The sequence below is a fragment of the Lactuca virosa genome, chromosome 5, assembly GCF_052849685.1.
Source record: "Lactuca virosa cultivar CGN04683 chromosome 5, Lactuca_virosa_CGN04683_v6, whole genome shotgun sequence".
NCBI lineage: Eukaryota > Viridiplantae > Streptophyta > Magnoliopsida > Asterales > Asteraceae > Lactuca > Lactuca virosa.
Window position 1 is genome coordinate 366,089,424 of NC_136430.1, and position 4,772 is coordinate 366,094,195.

The following is a 4,772-nucleotide window of genomic DNA, read 5'->3' on the forward strand; positions in this document are numbered from 1 at the left end:
AAAACTAAGAAATCTAAAAATTTGAGGTGTTGTTCTTGTTTTACTTAGATACTAACGTGGACATGATTTGATATGAATTAGTAAAAAAGTTCGGACTTCGCCCAATGTCGGTTTATTTTTGTTTCTAATTTTTTAGTATTTTTGATTACTAACTGTAGGTGTCGGATTATCATGATTGTACTTTTACCACTAACTGTTATGATGAATTTCATTAATTTGACCATCAAAACATTTTATATGAATAGAGATAAATTCAAAAAAACAAAAAAAAAAAAAAAAAAAAAAAATCCTACAAAAGATAGCACAAGATCCCTGGAATTCTACAGTGAGATTTTCCATTTAGATGTGATATGAGTTTCATGTGAGTGGATGGTAAATGATGTAAGTTGAGGTTTCCTTAAAAACAACAACAATAAGCATTTGGAAAATGGCAACAAACATTCAAGATACATAATACCAATGTAGTTTTAACTCAGAAACATGTTGTTATTATGGGGCGGGTATTAAAATTTTGTTGCCATTATGGACTATGGTTACTGTTAATGGACATATTTAATATCACTGTTTCCAACTCCTATAAAACATTAAACTCTCCCACAGTAATCGAAATAACAGAAAAAACCTGCAATGTAGTCAACACAAGTTACCATTAGATTTCTGATCTACATAGACAAATTGTGCACAAACATATACTAAAAAACACGTCCATTACAATTACAATTACAAGATTCTTAAATAAATCCCGTGAACGATCAACAAAAGTGAAAGCAACAACGTTTTAAAAAACATACATTCTACCATTATTGTTATACCAAAACCTAAAACCAATCATTTAAAAGACACCATGATTAACAAATTATCAAGATCTTATTTTAGAAACATTTCCTCATTTCTCTCATTACCTTATAATTCTATTAAAAAACAAATAAAAAATATATTTTTGAAGATGATAGAAAGTATGTTGTCATATTATGAATTTAAACATTTAAACATAAGGTTATCATTGTTTGTTAATTTTAATAGTTCTTTTAACTAATAAGAGTATGTTAAACATTTCATTTATTTCTTTATTATGGCATCTTTTTTGCAATTTGAAATCAAGGGTATTATATATAGCTCATATAAAAAGGATTTTGGATTATGCATAAAACTTTCAGACAATGCATAAAGACAAACATATAAGAAACTTTTTGCCATTTGAAACATCGTTGATGTCCATGTGTGATAAAAATGGGCTTGGAGTTGAATTTAAACTTCACTCGGCCTGCTATAACATTTCAAGAAGCACCAGCTGCTCACCCTATACAAAATTACAAAAATAACCGTCAATACGTTGTTCAAGAACATTGTATGTGTACATGTTTGTATCAGAGAACTGAGAATTAGATAATAGATATGAGAATGAACCTTAAGAAAAGGGTGATGGAATGGACTATCATTCTTCAATAGTTTGTGTATATTATTCTATGAGAGTTTGGACGACTTCCTTAGCCGATAGTCAATTGAATCATACGGTTGAAATTACTATTGTAACTGCTTTTAGTGTGAAGGAAGACAACAATCTGTCACTTCTTGAGTTTGAACGATATCATAAGTAGAAAATTGTCGTACATGTTTCTTGCTTGAATGGAGAGTGTTCTTTTAGATGTGTGAAATTGTACATTACTCACACGTGTTTGTCCAAATAACCATTTCGTACTCTTATGAACCAACTTCAAACCTATGATGAGATCACAATTGTAGAAAACGATTATTTGATTTGATTCCTGAAGTCAGATATGATTCCAGTAAAATAGAAGCGAATATATTATTTAACACTCTTTTTTTTAATTAAAACATATTGGTGATAAAATGACCGAATTTTAAAGAAAAACGCATTGCTCTATAGAGAAGTATATGTGAGAATAATCAATCTACTTCCATTCATTCTTTACAGTAGTGTACTTTCATTACATCTATTCTTTTCCATTTAATCCAATTTAAATGCAAAAAAGCTATGAAAATTACCTTTAAACCATCGTCTATTGTTAAACATAAGCAATCAACTTTAGCTGCTATAGTATGCCCCCGATTGGTTTTCGAAAATAGAACCCTGAATTTTGCTCCATAAGCAAGTACTTTTCCTCACATCATCAACAACAATAAACTGGAATATAATACTAGGAAAAGGTCATAAAATTTTTTGGTAAGCATCAATTGTATTCAATATAAAATAATAAATAATGAATTCTGCAAATAGTAACAGAGTAGTACAATTCATTTTGTTGAAGCTCCATGTGATATTTCTTTCTTTAGATTACTCCTACACACTCTAACTTGTAAGAAACTATATAAAAAAAACTTAACAATCAGAACACACATGCCTTTTATAAAAGATTGATGAAAAGAAAAACAAATAAATACCTACAAAAAAAGAATGAGGCTTTTGCCTACAAGAAGTGTTTGGACTTCATTTTCCTTTCCAGATGGACCATTTTAAGCAACTACTTTATTGATTTTAACCTTTATAAATCTTCCCTTATTTAGAGGTTAAAAAGTAAATTTCATTCTTATATTTAAATAGATTAATAAGAGATTACCTTAAATGGCAGTTTCTAAGACAACATAAAGATGAGTTTGGTCTAATCAGTGGGACCAATCACCTTTGACAACCAAAACCTTATAACATTCATGCTGTGAAAAAACGAATCAACCAGAAAACTTATGTAATAACGAACATGGAGATAAACTTATACAAATACATTCATCGCCTAACATTTAAATGTTTAATAATTTTATGCAAGTCAAACTTTTGACCAGAACCTGAGGCTCAACATTTAGGTTTTCAAATCTTTAGCAATGCATGAAAATGACATAAATTGAGGGAATAGAAAAGGATTAAAGTTTTTGAAATCTCTATAACTTGTATACGTATATGTAAGTATGTATATCCGAATGTACCTTAATTGAAGGGGTGTATGTGCAACCTGTTTAGTTAGGTTTTAATAATTGGCGTCTTCATTCGGATGTAAGAGAAGGATAAATCTTTAAAGATAGATGTCATAAGTTAAATTTTATAATGAAGGAAGAAATACCAAACATCAAAAAAGCCAAATTTAGTGGGTTTTAACATGAAATTACAAACCATTTGCAATAGTTTCACTACAACTAAATCAGACTGGGAATCATCAAAACACAAAATATTTTTCAAAATGTATTAAATTTATCCCTTTAATTGTACTTTCTGCAATTAATACACTTAACGTATTATCAAACAGCTCCACATATAAAATGGAAACAAAAAGAAATGGAAATCAGATTCACACCTTGTTAATCCTTATGAATTTTTTTTGCAGAAAATAAGCATCTTATCTTCAAGAAATCCACAGGTGCAGAAACTGAATTATAGTAGAAATCAGGGGAAAAACCAACCCATATCGCGATGCAGAAATCAGTAAAGAAGGCAAACCTTACAATCACGACATGTACAAAATTATTTAGAAGGTTAAACTAATAGAGGTTCAAATTCAGAAAGAAATGCCTTTTTTACTTAATAACATTACCTACGAGAAGAAATTCCAATCGATTGGTTTGATCGAAGGACCGAATCTAGGCGTAATTGCTCCCACAAATTCTTCTTTGTTGGTACCCCGTGAGAAACGGTGAAATCACCCCTAATTGCTACATCCATGAGTTTGAAGAAGAAGGGAGAGTTGAAGGAGTGGGGAGATGTGAAAGAACAGGAAGAAAAAGAGGATATCGGTGTGTGATAGGTTCGAAAGCGCTGCCTACTGTGGCGATAGAGGTTTGTCGGGTTCTTCTGCATCTGTGGACATCATCTGTACACATTTAGTTAATCGAGATGAACGGTAACCTAATTCCACACTGATGAGGAGATATCGATGAAATTTGGGGGAGGAGGAATGGTAGCAGGCAAATATAAATAAGAGAGACAGAGATTGAGTCGGTGAAAAAGTAGATGAAGCGGTGAATGGGGACGTTGTGAGGTTGGAAGATTTTGATTGGAAAAAAAAAAGACGCATGTGAGGCGGTGGAGAATCTGCATGTAAATAGTTGATTGGAAACATTAAACACCAAAGCAGGATAGGGACCAAGAATAGCAATCTCAACAAACTATTGGGCCAAATATGTCAGATTAAAAACTTTACTGTAGCTAAGAGTATCATTAAACAACAGAGTAGGGCAGGGACCAAGAATAACAATCTCAAAAAACTATTGGGCCAAATATTTCAAATTAGAAACTTTACTGTAGCTAAGGGTAACATAGAATATATATATATATATATATATATATATATATATATATATAAAAGGGTCCGGTTTCTTTGAAGACTCATTTTAAAGTGAGGACTCGTAAGGACATTTTAAAAAAATTGAAAAAAAATCTTTAAAAGAAAAACAAATCTTAAAACTGAGCATAGATCTATGTCCGGAAGAAAAAAAATTGGAAAAAAAATTTTGCATCATTCAAATTGATCCAGAATTCAATTTTAATTTTTTTTTTATTTTGCAACATTATGATCCATGATTCAATTTTAATGATCCAAAATTCTTTTTCTAATTTTTTTTTCTTCCGGACATAGATCTATGCTCGATTTTATGATTTGTATTTGTTTTAGATTTTTTTCAACTTTTTTAAGGTGTCCTCACCGGTCCCCACTTTAAAATGAGTCCTCACCTGATCCTGTTTCTTTATATATATACTAGATTATGACCCGCGTTAAATGTGGGGGAACATATAAAAAAATAAGATAAAGTAACATAAATAGACT

General features: G+C 30.6%; 1 long non-coding RNA gene across 7 annotated transcripts; it reads right to left on the bottom strand.

Annotated features, from left to right (window-relative positions):
• Positions 1–1,090: 1,090 nt before the first annotated feature.
• LOC145111578 (uncharacterized) lies at positions 1,091–4,024 on the bottom strand. Of its 7 annotated transcripts, none has more exons than XR_013710328.1 (5): positions 3,543–4,024; positions 3,306–3,377; positions 2,008–2,673; positions 1,408–1,720; positions 1,091–1,300 (listed from the first exon to the last, which is right to left on the bottom strand). It is a non-coding gene; the product is annotated as an uncharacterized LOC145111578 (long non-coding RNA). The 7 variants fall into 7 exon arrangements; XR_013710326.1 differs by having other exon boundaries at positions 2,008–2,326; positions 3,306–3,448; XR_013710323.1 differs by having other exon boundaries at positions 3,306–3,448.
• Between the last annotated feature and the right edge of the window lie 748 nt (positions 4,025–4,772).